Source organism: Pelophylax lessonae, assembly GCF_965119305.1.
Source record: "Pelophylax lessonae genome assembly, chromosome: 3".
NCBI classification, from domain to species: Eukaryota; Metazoa; Chordata; class Amphibia; order Anura; family Ranidae; genus Pelophylax; species Pelophylax lessonae.
Window position 1 is genome coordinate 25,597,672 of NC_138770.1, and position 16,440 is coordinate 25,614,111.

Here is a 16,440-nt window from a genome sequence, read left to right on the forward strand (position 1 = left end):
CTCTGGTCTGTGCTCCGTCGTTTTGGGTTTGGCCCTTGCTTTATGGGTTGGTTGCGCCTGCTCTATCGTTGCCCGCTGGACCGAGTTCGCACTAATGGTCCTACTTTTGCTGCCTTTCCGTTGCGTAGGGGGACAAGGCAGGGGTGCCCTCTCTCGCCGGGTCTTTTTGCCCTGGCGGTGGAGCCCCTGGCGGCCTTGCTTCACTCCTTGGAGGCTGTGCGCGGCTGGTGGATTGGTCCGCTTGAGGAAAAGGTGTCCCTGTATGCTGATGATACCCTGCTCTATTTAGCCGATGCATCCTCGTCCCTTCAGGCTGCCCTGGCCATTTTTGAATCCTTCGGCTGGTTTTCGGGGATACGTATTAATTGGACCAAATCAGTTTTGTTTACCCTGGATCCGAATGCGAGGACCCTGGCGGCCCCTTCCCCCCTGTTGTCGGTTGACAAATTTAAGTACCTGGATGTCAGGATCACTAAAGACCCCAGAGATTACCTCTCTCGCAATGTTGCTCCTATCCTGGACCGACTTCGTGAGCGCTGTGCGGGCTGGGGGTACGTGCCTCTGAATCTTTTGGGCCGCATTAACATCATCAAAATTATTTTTTTGCCTAAATTTCTTTGTTTTTCGCCATTCCCCATCGTGGATCCCCACCGTTTTTTTCCGTGACCTGGACGCCTGTATCGGCTCTTTTTTGTGGGCTGGCTCGCATCCCCGGCTGGCGTGCTCTACCTTACAACTCCCGGTGTCCTCGGGGGGGACTGGCCCTTCCTCATTTCAAATTTTATTTTTGGGCGGCCGTCCTGGTTACCATACACTTGTGGTTTGCGGGGTCTAGGTCGAATGCAGAAATGTGCCTGGAGGCTGCTTGTCTGAGCTCCCTGGCGGGTCTCGGCAACCTGGCCTACCGTGGCGCGGGTGCTTATCCGTCTCTTCCCCTCCCCACCAGGACTACTCTCCGGGTTTGGAAGGTGGCCAGAGTGCGGTTTCTCCAGCCTAATACTTGGTCTCCTTATCAGCCCCTGTGGGGCAACCCGTCGCTCCCTCATTTGCGGATGCTTCCTGATCCGCAGGTGTGGGCCCGATGTGGCATCCAGCGGCTAAAAGACATTATGCCACTTGGCACACTTCCGGACTTGCGTGGCTCCTTCGCCCTGCCTCACTGGATAGGTTTCCGCTACCTCCAACTGCGACATGCGGTTCGTGCCCAATTCCCGACCACCCCGGTACTACAGACCGATTGTCTGGAGGATGTGCTCGTGCAGGCTGAGCTCCCCAAGCCTCTTTCTGCCCTTTACGCTACCTTGTTGGTTACGGACTCTCCTGCCCTGGAGCGTCTTTGGCAATGCTGGTCTTCGGATTTGCCTGCCCTAGATAGGGAGGAATGGGAGGACTACCTGGGAAATGGTTCCAGATCGGTCATTGCCTCTAGAGACAAACTTATCCATACTAAATTTCTGCACAGAGTTTATTTCACTCCACTGGGACTGCACAGAATGTATCCTGCGAGATCGGCCGACTGCCCTAAATGTTTAGTAGCTGAGGGCTCTTACTTGCATATGTTTTTGACTTGCCCACGGGTGGAGGAGATTTGGGGTGCTGTGTTTGACCTCCTGAACACTCGTCTCCATCTCACTGTCACACACACCCCGGAGCTGGCACTCTTGGGCATTCCTGATAAGGTTAGACGCTGTAAGTACTCGCGGCTGATGATTTCTTTGTTGCTGTATTATGCTAGGAAGGAAATCATTCTTCGCTGGGGTTCTCCCTCCCCCCCACGCTGACTGCGTGGGTGGCCCTTGTGAACGGCGCTCTCCCTCTGTACAAACTTACTTACATTAATAGAAACTGTCCCCACAAATACGAAAAGATTTGGCAGCCCTGGGTGGATGGTGCGGTTTATCTCCACTTCTCCTTGCTGCTATTTGACTCACTTGTCTGCCGGTTCTGTACCTGTTTACTTCTCTATATATTTTCTGTTACTGTATGTATGCAATGTTTCCCCACCACGCTTACTCGGATGCTACTAGCGCGCTGGTTTCTCCCATCTGTCTATGTTACTGGCCAATGGCTACACGTTTGTTGTATACTGTTGTTTAATTCTGATTTTTTTCAATAAAGAGCAACCTTGTTTGTAAAAAAAGAAAATTGTGTGGATTGCTGCTCTTGCCAGAGGGCATGGGGTGATGGGAGATTTGGGTACAGTTAAGCGATGGAGGCCCAGGGTTTGGGGTTTAATCTCTAGAGGTTGGGAGAAGCAGAAGGGTGAGGGAGGTAATATGGGATTGCAATTTATATGAAGGTACATGCCTCAGGGTTCTGGAGGTTTTATTAGCATGTGGGTTTAGAATTAGCAGGAGTTGGTGAGTGCAGTCATAGGGAGAGGACAGAAGTGAGGGTGATATATACAGGCTGTGGGGTGGAGAAGAGGGGTGAAGAAAGACATTAAGGAGTGAGGACACAACTATCAGAAGGATTTTTTAGAAAGTGCATGTTACAGAGAGGAAGGAGAGCTGAATTAGGAAACAAGGTCACCTGCAGTCTGTTTGGCGTTTTTCAAAGTAGTTTGCTGTGTATTCTCGCTTTGTGCAATCGCTGAAGTGCGCCCACTTAAATAAAGAACCCACTTATAGAAAGATGTGTGCTCCCCAGCCATATATAGTGTGGAAACTTAGATGTACCCCTTCAGGGTCATAGCATTCCCCCACTTACAGGGCTGATACATTTCCTTCATTTTGGTGATGTCACCTTTTCCACCAATGACCTTCTCACCTCATCAATCTATTGTAGAATTACTAACAATGTCACGCTTACCCCTAACGCAGGTGGTCAGACACTATAGCTGGCTTCTGTGTTCTTCGCCTATAGCAGTCTCCTTTCCCATAAGGCAAGCAGGCCTACCAATACTCAGTTGCCCCCCAGGACTTAAACACAATGCTATGATGAATGTTGGCAGAAAAACTATCAGCGCAGTTATCACCACAAAATAAATTAATTAATCTCAGAGCAGGGATATAATCAACCAGTGTACAAACCCAAAACAGTGTATAAAATAAGAAGATCCGGCAGCTAAGACAAAATAGCGTTATTCACTTACACAATACAATTTGATCAAACTTAAAAGGTGCTGCTCGGGAAACAAAGTGTAACATATATTGGAAATCAATCTGTGTATACAATAAAAAGTGCAATCTCAGTGTCCATAAATCATAGGTGCATTCCGGTATCCAGAACTGTGATCACCCAATAACGTGATTAGTACAAAATACTGTGCTCCATTCCACCGCCACCAGAGATCTAAGCCTCTCACCTTAAACTTTGACCCAGAGACCTGAGCCAAACAAAGCTTTTACCCCTCAGGGGTCACAGGCAGGTGTCACCGGATGGTGTGGAGGTTTCACTAACGAATGCACTGGGACCAGCTAACCGCGATGGTTCCGCTCTCACACAGGGCACAGAGAGATCACCACATAAGCAGAAAAGCAGAAAGAAATCTAATGCTCTCTAGAGCTCTACTGTTGAAGTCAGCGCCCTGTCGGCAAAGACGTAACGCGTATAGGGGGCGGAGCCTTTCCTGCTGCTGGCTGCATCCTCTCTGTTGTGCGGTCTTATTGTATTACGAGCGTGTCTCCAAGAAGCTGTTTGTGAGTACCTTTATTTAACCACTTCCCGCCCACCCTATAGGCGATTGATGTCCGGAAAGTGGTTGCATTTTTCTGAACGGACGTCATATGAAGGCGGCAGGATAATGCGCTCTGCGCACCCCGTGATGCGGCGTGTCACACTGACACACCGCATCTCCGATCTCGGTAAAGAGCCTACTGACGTAGGCTCTTTACCATGTGACCAGCCATGTCCAATCACGGCTGGTCACATAGTACACAGGAAGAGCTGTTGATCGGCTTTTCTCAATACGTGCCTGACGGGCACAAGTAAAGGAGAGCCGATCTGTGGCTCTCCTGACAGGGGGGGTCTGCACTGGTAATCAGAACATTGATTACCAGTGCAGACCCTCGGGGGGGAGGGTGCCACTAGAACCACCAGGGATGCCCACCCATGACCCCAGGGATGCCCACTATGGCCACCAGGGATGGCAATCAGGGCTCAGGGAGCCCACCAGTGCCCTCCCCATCAGTGCTGCCCGCCAGTGCCCTCCCCATCAGTGCTGCCCGCCAGTGCCCTCCCCATCAGTGCTGCCCGCCAGTGCCTATCATTGCCATCTATCAGTGCCCATTATTGCCCACCAGTGCCACCTATCAGTGCCCACCGATGCTGCATATCAGTGCTACTTATCAGTGCCGCATATCAGTGCCTCCTCATCAGTGCCTGTCAGTGCAGCCTCATCAGTGCAGGAAAAAACGTATTTATTTACAAAATTGTATAACGTAAACAAAAAAACTTCTTTTTTTTTTTTTTTAAACTTTTCGGTCTTTTTTTTATTTGTTTAGCAAAAAAGAAAAAACCTTGCGGTGATCAAATACCACCAAAAAAAAAGCTCTATTTGTGGGGGGAAAATGACATAAATTTGGTGTAGGTACAGTGTTGCATGACCGCGCAATTGTCATTCAAAATGCAACAGCGCTAAAAGCTGAAAATTGGCCTAGGCAGGAAGGGGGTGAAAGTGCCCTGTATTGAAGTGGTTAAATAAACGGCTGTATATGCTTTACCCGCACGGAGAGCATTCGATTTCTTTCTGCTTATGTGGTGATCTCTTTGTGCCCTGTGTGAGAGCGGCACCATCGCGGTTAGCTGGTCCCAGTGCATCCATTAGTGAAACCTCCACACCATCCGGTGACACCTGCCTGTGACCCCTGAGGGGTAAAAGCTTTGTTTGGCTCAGGTCTCTGGGTCAAAGTTTAACCACATCCATACAGGGCACTTTCACCCCCTTCCTGCCCAGGCCAATTTTCAGCTTTTAGCGCTGTTGCATTTTGAATGAGAATTGCGCGGTCATGCAACACTGTACCTAAACCAAATTTATGTCATTTTTCCCCCACAAATAGAGCTTTCTTTTGGTAATATTTGATCACCGCAAGGTTTTTTTTTTTTTTTTGCTAAACAAATAAAAAAAAAAAAAAAGACCGAAAAGTTTGAAAAAAAAAAAAAGGTTTTTTGTTTATGCTATACAATTTTGTAAGTAAATAAATTTTTTCCTGCTCTGATGAGCACTGATGAGGCTGCACTGATGGGGTGTCACTGATGGGGTGGCATGATATGTGGCACTGATGGGCACTGATATGTGGCACTGATAGGTAGCACTGATATGCAGCACTGATGGGCACTGATAGGCGGCACTGATGGGCACTAATGGGCACTGATAGGCAGCACTGGTGGGCAATAATGGGCACTGGTGGGCGGCACTGATAGATGGCAATGATGGGCACTGGTGGGCAGCACTGATGGGGAGGGCCCTGGCGGGCTCGCTGAGCCCTGATTGCCATTCTTGGTGGCCATAGTGGGCATTCCTGGGGTCATGGTTGGGCATTCCTGGGGTCATGGGTGGGCATCCCTGGTGGTTCTAGTGGCACCCCCCCCCCCCAAGGGTCTGCACTGGGAATCAATGATCTGATTACCAGTGCAGACCCCCCCCCCTCCCCCCTGTCAAGAGAGCCGCAGATTGGCTCTCCTTTACTCGTGCCTGTCAGGCACGTACTGAGGAAAGCCGATCAATGGCTCTTCCTGTGTACTATGTGACCAGCTGTGATTGGACACGGTTGGTCACATGGTAAAGAGCCTACGTCAGTAGGCTCTTTACCGAGATCGGAGATGCTGTGTGTCAGTGTGACAAGCCGCATCACCGATCCCCGCTCTGTGCACCCCCTGGGGGTGCGCAAATTGTATTATCCTGCCGCCGTCATATGACGTCCGGTCAGGATAATGCAACCACATTCCCGCCGTCAATCGCCTATAGGGCGGGAAGTGGTTAAGGTGAGAGGCTTAGATCTCTGGTGGCGGTGGAGTGGAGCACAGTATTTTGTACTAATCACGTTATTGGGTGATCACAGTTCTGGATACCGGAATGCACCTATGATTTATGGACACTGAGATTGCACTTTTTATTGTATACACAGATTGATTTCCGATATATGTTACACTTTGTTTCTGGATACCGGAATGCACTTATGTTATATGGACACTGAGATTGCATTTCCATTATATGTTACACTTTGTTTTTGGCGCAGCACCTTTTGATCACAATGCTATGATGCCTGGCCACCCCACCAGGGCAGGAACGAACTGAGCACAGCAACCAGGTACTTGCGGTTGGCAGACAGGCAGAGTGGTTCAACGACAGTCCAGTTACAAGGCAGGCAAGGTTCAGAATAGTCAGGGTCAAATCCGTAGTCAAAAGGCAGACAGAGTTCAGAGAGTAGTCGAGATCTGAATTTGAATTAAGGCCTTCAACAAGGGAATCCAAACAGCAGGGTAGACCAACAGAGAGCTTGGAGCATGTGTTACAAACGCAATATCACAAGCATGAGACTGCGGGCTTGGCTGACTTCAATCAGATTTGGTCTCCACTCAGAGACTGACCACATCACTCACTGTGCAGATAGACAGAAAGAAAGAATGCATCACAGCCAAAACCAGGATGCTGGAATGAGGAGCAATAGCACAACTGTCAGGAACCATAAACCAGGCAGTGACAGAAAATGTAATTAAAAATCACACCTTTAATGTAATAGCAAAAATAACACAGAACAGGAATGTAGTCAGAAGCCAGGGTTAGGAAGACAGAGCGGTAATCAGACAAACCGGGATCAGAAATCAGCGTTGTCAGAAGCCAAAAATCAGGATCAGAAAACAGAAGAGATGTCAGCCAGGGCAAGTCATAACAGGAACACAGCAGAGACATGCTGGAGATGTTGACCAGGCAAAGGCACGGAGGAAATCAGCAAGGTAGTTTAAATAGCAAAAAGGGGCTGGCTGTAGGCTGGACTAATGAGGCAGGTAATGGTAACCAGGTGAGTCACTGTGGAATAATGAGTGGCTGGTAATTACCAGACAGCTGAGCAGCCTCTGTGCAATGAGTAGAGAGCTGCTATTAATAGCAGAAGCCCAGCCCTGACAACAACACACTCCTGACAAACGCATTGTACTACTTTTATTAGTGGGGGGGGGGGGTGTATTTAGGGAGGATTGGAATATGCATGTCTTTATTTTTTAGGATTCAAATAAGAAGAGTTACATAGTTACATAGTTAGTGAGGTTGAAAAAAGACATCAGTCCATCCAGTTCAACCTATGATGTGTGTGTGTGTTTGCTTTAAACCGTACATTGTATACCCCTGTATGTTGTGGTCTTTAAGGTGTCCATCTAATAGTTTTTTGAAACTATCAATGCTCCCTGCTGATACGACTGCTTGTGGAAGAGAATTCCACATCCTTACCGCTCTTACAGTGAAGAACCCCTTACGCACTTTAAGGTTAAACCGCCTTTCCTCAAGTTTTAGTGAGTGGCCACATGTCTTATTGTATCTCCTTTCTCTGAATAGTTTGTTCCTTATGCTCGGGTCACCAGTACAGTATTTGTACATTGATATCATATCCCCCCTCAATCGTCTCTTCTCCAGAGAGAATAGGTTCAGTGCTTGTAGTCTTTCCTCATAGCTGATGTCCTCCATTCCCCTAATTATTTTTGTTGCCTTTCTCTGGACTTTCTCCAGTTCCAGCACATCCTTCCTGAGGACCAGTGCCCAGAACTGGACAGCATACTCCAGATGTGGCCGGACCAGAGTCTTGTAGAGTGGGAGAATAATCTCTTTATTTCTGGAGTGAATCCCCTTTTTTATACATGCCAGTATTCTGTTGGCTTTGCTTGCGGCGGCTTGGCATTGCATGCCACTGCCAAGCCTGTTGTCTACCAGTACAAGAAAGAGGAAAAAAATTTAATTTGCAATAAATATCCGGAATCGTGTTTTTTTTTTTTCTTTTTCACAATGATCCCAGTCTCAGATATTCATCCTAAAATGTGATCAGTAAAGTCACCGGAGTAAACGGAGATCACAGGAATATGATGTGTCCTGACAAAGCCCACAGAAAAAGTTTTTTAATTGTAGAAGAGGTGGGAGGCACAGGGAGAAATGATTCTTTGTGTGCAGAAACCTCACACAGCGCCCCCCCAGCTCCTCCTCCCAATGTCTCTCCATTCAGAGTCAGAGAATCCTATGACACCACACTGACCACACAGCTCCTCCCCCAATGTCTCTCCTATCAGGGTCAGAGAATCCTATGACACAGAGACGTAACTAGAACCTTCTGGGTCCCAGTGCAAGAAACCATGAAGGGGCCCCCCTGAGTCCCGGCCAGGGCCCTTCCCACTTATCCCTGGTCTGGAGGGCAGCAGGACCTGGATAGGAGGGCAGCGGGGTTGACACATAGAGGAACAAATCCCCTCCTGAATCCGCAGAATGCCTATGGGAGGGAGAGGAGGGAAACTTAGCTTTTAGCAGCTGCAGGAGAAGAATGGAGGGGATTTGTTCCTCTATATGCCGCCCCCCCCCCTCCAGGTGTACAGGGGAAACACATGGGCTATTGCAGTTGCGACCCACTTTAGTTACGCCCCTGGGATAAGTGGCAGCGGTGGTGGTGGGGGATGGGACCAGTGGTAGCAGTGGTGGTTGGGTGGAGATGGAATCAGTGGCAGCGGTGGTGGTGGGGGGATGGGATCATTGGCAGCTGTGGTTGAGGGGGAATGGAATGGGATAAGTGGCAGTGGTGGTGGAATGGGATGAGAGGCAGCAATGGTGGAGGGGATGGGATGAGTAGCAGCGGTGGGGAGGAATGGAATGAGTGGCAGGGGTGGTGGGGGGATGGGATGAAATGAGTGGTGGTGGTTGGGGGGGAATGGAATGGGATGAGTGGCAGCAGTGGTGGTGGGGGCTGGGATGAGTGGCAGTGGTGAGGGGGAGATGGGAGCAGTGGTAGTGGGGGAATGGGATGAGTGGCAGTGGTGAGGGGGGCATGGGATCAGTGGCAAGGGTGGTGGTTGGGGGGGATGGAATGGGATGAGTGGTAGCAGTGGTGGGGGGGATGGATTTAGTGGCAGCAAATGTGCTGGTGTGTGGGGAGGGGGATCAGTGGCAGCGGTAGTGCTGGTTGTGTGTGTGTGTGTGTGTGTGTGTGGTGGGGGGGGGGTGGGAATCAGTGGCAGTGCTGATATTGAGGGATGAGATCAGTGTCACTCCCTCTCTTGCAGATCACTTGGTCCCTCCTCCTTGCTAGGTCTCAGTGTATCTTAGGCTTTCTTCCTGTGTCTCCAGTAACTCCTATCATGGGGTCTCCTCACACGGTGAAGAGCTCCTCCCCTTTCACTCTACTGGCCCAGCCCAGGTCATCTGATTTTCTCTTTCAGTCTCCCAACATTGTATCTTCCTCCCCTACTGAACTCAATGGGCGGGCAGAGAGGATGGACAGGGACTGTGTGCGCCTGTGAGAGTGCACATTAATGACCAGTGTACGATCTACCGAGCAGCGGCGGGCCCCCCTACAGTGGCGGAACTGCAGGACCCCTTCTGCTGCAACCCTGGAAATTCCCCCACTGCTATGACATGACACTGACCACACAGCTCCTCCTCCCAATGTCCCTCCAATCAGAGCCAGAGATTCCTATGACATCACACTGACCTCACAGCTGCTCCCTCCAATATCCCGCTATCCGACTCTTTATTTCTGATGCTCTTAGGATGTGGGCTGAACCCCAGGCCTCCTTACTGTCAAAGTAGGGATGTTGGACCTGCATTGTATGTAATATCAGTAACCTCGGAATGAAGTGGGGTTTAAATAAAAAGAGACCTGACCAGTGAGGTGAGGAGGATTCTGGGAATGTCATTTATTTTACTATTTGTGTTCAAATCTAGAGTTTTCCTCCTGTGAAATCTGGAGATCATATGACCATCACATTGCCTCCACCTCCCTCCCTGATAGAATAGAGAAATAAAAAGAAGATTTGAGAAGTCACCAGAGAGATCATTGAGCTGCTGACAGTAGAGGTGAGCGGTGCTGGGAAGGACATCATGATGGAGAATCAGCCGCCCCTCACATCACCGGGTAAGAGGAGACTTTATTGTAAAGGAGAGAGCAGTACGGAGGATCCACCTAGATCCCCCATCATCTGATAAACACATAGAAACAATGTATTCAGTCAGTGTGTGTGTTTCCTACAGATGGATCCAGTAATGGGAACCCACCAGAGAGATGTCCCCGTCCTCTGTATTCCCGGGATTCCACACAGGAAGGTCACACCATCCCTCACCATCATCAGGTAGATGAGGAACAATCACTGATAGTATCATTAGGATCTGTACATTATCTGCATTGTTACCATTAATGACATTTTTATTATATATTCAGAGTGGAAACCTGAGAGATTCTAAAGTTGAGGTTAAAGAAGAGATAAGAGGAGGATGATGAGGATGGGGTGATGAAGGAGTCAGAGTTTCTAAAAGAACACAAAGATCTGTGTCAGGATACCATGGTGGAGTCATCCAGCTACAGAAACCCACCAGAGAGATGTCCCCGTCCTCTGTATTCCCGGGATTCCACACAGGAAGGTCACACCATCCCTCAATGTTACAAGGTTGGTGGATTGGAGCATCTAGAACATGGACTTCTGGAGAGGATGTGTTTTTTTTTTCATATATAATATTACAATATTAAAGCTTATATCTTCCAGATGATATTCTCTCTCATTTTCTTGGTTTAGAGTGGAGATCCAATCGATATAGAATTTGAGGTTAAAGCAGAAGAAGAAGAGACGTATGTGAGGGATGATCAGCAGTCTATGGAGGAGGATGGAATAACGGGGACATTTATAGAGGAGGACACTCCTACAGAGATCAGCACAGGTGGGTCATTAACACTAAATACATTCCTCCACCCATACTGCTCACTGATTGGTCCAGAGTAGGGTGGGAACTGGCTGATATCAGCCTGTAATACCCTGGTCACTTTCCTGACCTGTGTTCCCCATCCTGTATTCCTGTATTTCTCTCGGATAATCTTCCTTCTCTGTGCTGCAGACACAAATTATGTCTTTAGACTGGATTTATGGGGATTCTGGGGTTCAGCTGGCAGCAAAATGTTGATAATTACCATAGGTGTTGCTTGACCTATGCACCTGGGGTATGTACCTTGGTTCTTCTGCCCCATGCCAGGGTCTAGCAAGATCTCTGACAGAAAAATTCTCCTGGGGTTACTTGCTCTGTAATTTGCTGGCTGTGCCGGGTGGAGGGATATGTCTGTATAGTCTCACACCCAAGTCACTGAGTGCAGTCTCAGGAGATGGGAGGCAGCGGTGTGCGACCTCTGCAACTGATTACTGAACACAAATATTAGGAGTCCTGACCCCTGCACTATATACTCTATGTTGTACATTACATACTCCTGACCCCTGTACTATATACTCTATGTTGTACATTATATACTCCTGACTTCTGCTCTCCCCCCTCTACCCACTGCTATATATATGCACATAATATGGATTCTCTTTTGTTACACTCATTTCCTACCAGATGGACATTTTATATCTGATGATTTGATTGGAGGACAGACTTTTATATGTTGATAATAATGTGATAACATCCTCCAACTTTGGAACCTTAAACAGAAAGTGATAATGAGGGAGGAGTCAGTAACCCAATGATGGTGGTCTTCAGGATCAGTCCAGTCTTCATCTTGGTTGTTCTCCCCCATCCTCACTCTCTGACCTCTGGTGGGGCTCAGTGGCTTTTATTCATGACAAAATCATGGACTAAATAAGGAAGTGCGGGACTTCTTGTGTTGGGAAGATGGCAATGAGTGATAGAGGGGGAGGGGACACTCGTCCTATAATCCCCTCATCCCTGTCACTCCTATAAAAGACAGTTCTCGTTGTTTCCTCACTCTCTGACTAAGGTCCATGAATAAAGAAATGAACTGGTAGGAGATCAGAGGACCCATTTACTAATTACCTTGAGGGTGGAATTGTAAGATCCTCAGAGACAAAGCTGTCTGATGTGGGTGGAGTCCTGGTTTAGGGGAACCAATCTGCTGATATCTAGTAATAATCTTTGTATTTCTATTTTAGTAGATGGACGGGAGATGAGGAAAACCTCAGAGGATTGTCTCACTTTGTCTCACTTTGACTGTAAAGTAGAAGATGAGGACATCACACAGTATAGTCCAGGAGAAAACCCGGCTACCTCAAGATCGCACACTGGTGAGAAGCCGTATTCCTGCCCTGAGTGTGGGAAATGTTTTTCACGGAAATCCACTCTTTCTGTGCATAAGAGATCGCACACTGGCACAAAGCCGTATTCCTGTCCTGAGTGCGGGAAATGTTTTACACAGAAGTCTGCTCTTTCCACACATCAGAGATCACACACTGGTGAGAAGCCGTATTCCTGTCCTGAGTGCGGGAAATGTTTTTCAGATAAGTCCAACCTTTCCAGACATCAGAGATCGCACACTGGTGAGAAGCCGTATTCCTGTCCTGAGTGCGGGAAATGTTTTTCAGAGAAGTCCACTCTTTCCACACATAAGAAATGGCACACTGGTGAGAAGCCGTATTCCTGTCCTGAGTGTGGGAAATGTTTTGCAATTAAGTCACATCTTTCCACACATCAGAGATTGCACACTGGTGAGAAGCCGTATTCCTGTCCTGAGTGCGGGAAATGTTTTTCAGAGAAGTCTGCTCTTTCCACACAGAGATTCCACACTGGTGAGAAGCCGTATTCCTGTCCTGAGTGCGGGAAATGTTTTGCACAGAAGTCCCATATTTACAGACATCAGAGATCGCACATGGGTGAGAAGCCGTATTCCTGTCCTGAGTGCGGGAAATGTTTTGCACAGAAGTCCGCTCTTTCCACACATCGGAGATCTCACACGGGGGAGAAGCCATATTCCTGTCCTGAGTGCGGGAAATGTTTTTCACAGAAGTCCAATCTTTACACACATCAGAGAACTCACGCGGGGGAGAAGCCACTTTCTTGACCTGAGTGCGGAAAATGTTTTTCACAGAATTCCCATCTTTCCAAACATAAAATATCTCACACAGGGCAGAAGCCATATTCCTGTCCTGGGTGCGGGAAATGTTTTTCAGTCAAGTCTTAACACACATCATAGATCTCACACAGGGGAGAAGCCGTATTCCTGTCCTGAGTGAGGGAATTGTCCCTGAAGTCCTGTCTTCCTGTACATCAGAGATCCCACACAACCCTTGAGGTGTATTAGTGCCTTGAGTGCGGGAAATGCCTTCTATATGAATGTTGGTGGACATGTGGGGGAGAAGCACACCCTGATATACACCTCAGATATACTCCATGGCTGATCTTCATCATGTAAGAAACATTTAATAAGGAGATCAGAGATCACCAAAGACATGGATGAAGTGTTGTCCTGTGTTGGCCATTGATAGCAGGAGAAAAATAAAAATGGAGTCCTTACCTTTCATTGGCTGAGTACATTTTGTGCGGGAAGATTTTACAAACACTTACAGATCTGGTTGTTGTAAATGTGTTGATGAAATGTGACCCGCATTCCCCCAGTCATGGTGAATTGGAATTTCTTATAATGGTCAGTTCCATCTAGTGGCTATAATGTGCTTTCCTGACAGATGTCCATGGCAGCATACGTTTGGGTAGCCCCGCCCTCGTTCCTCCCCCATAAGACCCCACCCCCATAAATGTTCAGGATAAGCCAATGGCTGCGTTCCTTTTTTTGTCCTCCTCATTTATTGGACAATTTTTGTATGAAGTTTTTCTACCTATTGGAAGTATTGGTGGGCGGGTCTGGTGCTGGGCAGCTGTGCGGGATGTCAGGAGCTTCCTTTGGTATCCAGAAGTCTTCCAGGATGTCCCGAGTGGTCATTGAGTCCCCAGCTATCAGCGGGGTGGTGTTATGGCACACTTATGTAGAGGATCCATGCCTGGAGAGTGGGCCCTGCCATCGTTGGCCATTTGCATTGGCTGGGAGCCCAGCTGTTAGCGGTGGCCATTAAGTGTTAGACACGTGAAATTCGTTTCGGTGCGAATACAAATTCAGACAAATTTTTGGTTATTCCTAGATTCCGATGTATCCAAATCTCCAAATGAAATTGTAATGGATTTAGTTGAAATCTGTTAAAATGTATTTCATTTATTCGTTTTCTAACGAATTCCAATTTTTCGGAACGATTCGAATTCGGATCAGTCAAAAAACGTTCGACCGATGCAAATTCTGTGTGAAGAAATAGCTGGTTGTTAACCACTTGCCGACTGCGCACAGTATATTTACTGCGACAGTCAGCCCCGGCCAGGCAGAGTGACGTAGGTCTACGTCGCTACTTGCCGCCGGTCCTGTGCGCGCTCCCGCCGACACCGATGGCTCGATTGGGTTCAGAACCGATCAGTCATCAGGTCCAGGCCAATGAATTTTGGCCTGGACCTGTAGATCGGTCCTGCCCAATCGGCTTCTGTTCTGAGTCTGTGAAATGTAAACACAGACTCAGAAAAGACGTGCCCTCCTCTCCCATGATCCTTTTTGGATTCATCTCGAGAGGAGAGCATTTCTAACTGTAAGTACTGCACCAAACACAGTCACACACAGCTAGATAGGCACATTTACCCCCCAATCGCCCCCCCAATTAACCCCTACAGCACCTGACACAACACACACTATATACAGCATATAGCAGTTACCCATATACCTGTATAAGTGTGATTTGTGAACAGGTGTAGCACTTGCGACCCCCCCTTTTCCACTTGAATTACCCGCCACCCCCCCTAATAAAGATTTGAGCCCCTGATCCCCCCTGACCCCCCCCCCCCCTGATCACCGCTAGTTAACCCCTACACCCTCTGTCACATCAGCACTAATACAAACGTAATATACAGTGTTTTTGTATATTTGTATTAGTGTCATTGTGATCAGAATTAGCGCAGGCGACTAAGTTTCTGTCCCAAGAAGGTTTAGGGTCCCCGCCACCCGCCCAATAAAGATTTAACCCCCTGACCCCCCCTGATCACCCCTACACCCCCTGCCATAACACACACCGTATACAGTATATAGCATTTTCTATATACCCGTATAAGTGTGACTTGTGACCAGGTTTAGCGCTTGCCACCGTTTCTTTTATCCGTAGGATACCCGCCAGCCCCTTCCAATAAAGATTTAAACCCCTGATCCCCCCCTGATCACATCCCGTTAACCCCTACACCCTCTGTCACATTAGCACTAATACACACATAATATACTGTTTTTACTGTATTTTGTATTGGTGTCATTGTGACTTGAGGTTGCGCTAGCGAGCTAGTTTCTTTCCCAAAGGAGGTTTAGGGTCCCCGCCACCCCCCCCAGATCCCCGGCGCATAGTTTAGAAGTAATCCCTTGATTACCACACACGCACGCACGCACATACACTTCCATTTCTAGTATAGTGTTTGAACAGATCAATATCTGATCTGATCAGAACTATACTAGCGCCCCCATAGTTTAGGGTTCCCAAAACGCAGTGTTTGCACGATCAGCACTGATTCCGGCCAGCACCTGCGTTTAACCCTTTCACCCAGGCAAGTGTAGTAATCAATAGATTACTGTCACTTACAAAAAAACACAAGACACAAAACCGCTGTGTTAGCAGAGTCAGGCCTGATCCCTGCTAGCATTAGCAGTTTTTTTGGTAGCGCTTGAAATAGTCTTCGACAACCAGGTGCTTTTATTACCTGTGAGTCGCATCACTGTACGGGTAAATTTAGTTACCAAAATGTCTAAACGTTCGTACAATGATGAAGAGGCTCTCAGTTATATGCTGACCGGGTCATCTGATAGCGATGGGGAAGCTACAATGACCGAATTAGTGTCAGTATATGAACCTGATGACAGCAGCGGCTCCCTGACAGACAGCTCCGACGACAGATGGGTCCCTGTTAGACCCAGGCGTACCCGACCCCATTCTGGAGTTGTTGAGATGCAGGAATCGCAGGGTGCTCGTATGGAGCAGAGTGTGGTTACTAGTGCCGCTCATCCTTCTGGCGACCTGGCAAGCGCCAGCGGCCTAGTACACCCTGGACCTAGTACAACCAGCACTGCAGTAACACCTGGTGACGTGGCGAGTCCCTTAAGTGCAGTTGAAGCTGGTGCGGTGGTTAGCACAAGTAGTGGCCCGCAGCCACCGCGTATTCGAAGACAGGCCCGTAGAGCCCATAGTGCCCTCCCTGATGCACTGACATATCCCAATTGGCAACCCACTGATTCTACAGCGCCAGTACTTCCCCCCCATTCACTGCCCAACCTGGAACCCACTTGGAGACAGCTGGTTTTACGCCCCTGAACTTTTATGAGCTGTTCTTCACGGAAGATCTTTTCAGATCTATTGTGGATCAATCAAATTTATATGCACAACAGTTCATCGCCGCCAACCCAAATTCGCCCCTTGCCAGACCATTCGGCTGGAAACCTATAACGGTTTCCGAATTTAGGATCTTTC

At 48.2% G+C, this 16,440-nt stretch overlaps 1 pseudogene across 1 annotated transcript; it reads left to right on the plus strand.

Moving 5' to 3' along the window:
* Positions 1-848: 848 nt before the first annotated feature.
* LOC309550252 lies at positions 849-13,140 on the plus strand (annotated as a pseudogene). Its single transcript has 2 exons — positions 849-1,689; positions 12,130-13,140. The product of its transcript is annotated as an uncharacterized misc_RNA (transcript).
* Positions 13,141-16,440: the final 3,300 nt, after the last annotated feature.